Genomic DNA, 963 nt, shown 5'->3' on the forward strand with positions numbered 1-963 from the left:
AAAGCTGCGCGGCGAGCAGGGGTGAAAGTTGAAGAGGGAATAAGCGTGTAATCGTCCGCGCCAGACCTCACACGCGCTGAAGGGAATATTTACAGCAAACTTGCCAAAGTAAACGACCCCGCCTCCCCACCGTCCCTTCCCTCGCCGCCCCCCTTTTTGGTAAACTTCAAGATAAACACCCCTCGGTCACAAAAGGGTCGGCCTGTCCTCTACAGTGGGAGGCAGTAGGGGAAGGTGAGAGCCGGCAGACGCGTCCCCGGCCTCGTGTGGGCAAGACTAGCATCGCTGCCGCCTCCCAGGCCTGGGCCGACAGCCGTGGATGTGATTGCGCGTGGGTTTGATTGCGCGCGTGTGTTCAGACGACATTTATTCCGAGGCTTCTCTGCCTCTCCCCCATGTGAGCATCTGCACTCAACACTATTCCTGCGCCTTACACGCCGCGGGCATGACCAGATATGCAAAGGTTATTGTTATTACTAAAAACCAGGCCTACGAGCAAGGGAAAATTTCTTCTTGCCAAAGGCGGAGGGCTATCGGAGGACACCAGCCGCTCCTGGGGGCCTCTTGGACCCACACTTTGCCCCCCTTCTCCTGCCCCAAAGGCACCACTTCGCAGACTCTGCGGAGGGCTGGCTCAGTCCACGTTTCCCGTGTGTCTTTTGTGGAGCAAGGAGGCGAGGAGAGAGAGAAGATAGAGGGAAAGAGGGGAAAAAAAAAAAAAAAAAGGACCATGCCGGGCCCGCGCCTGGAGCCTACAGCCCGGGCTGGGGGGCGCCAGCCCTGTGGGTTCCCCTGGCGGCCGGGGCCTGGCACAGGTCCTCGGCCGCGCTGGCCTGTGTTTAGCTCGAGTGCGGCGGCCACCAGGGCCGCTTTTGTTTGTTTGCAAATTATTCACCAGCGCACGGCCGGCGCCAGAGCGGGTTTATCACCCACCTGGGAAGGGGGCGCGGCGGCCCCGGGAGA

This window comes from Myotis lucifugus, unplaced genomic scaffold, assembly GCF_000147115.1.
Source record: "Myotis lucifugus unplaced genomic scaffold, Myoluc2.0 scaffold_226, whole genome shotgun sequence".
Lineage (NCBI taxonomy): Eukaryota > Metazoa > Chordata > Mammalia > Chiroptera > Vespertilionidae > Myotis > Myotis lucifugus.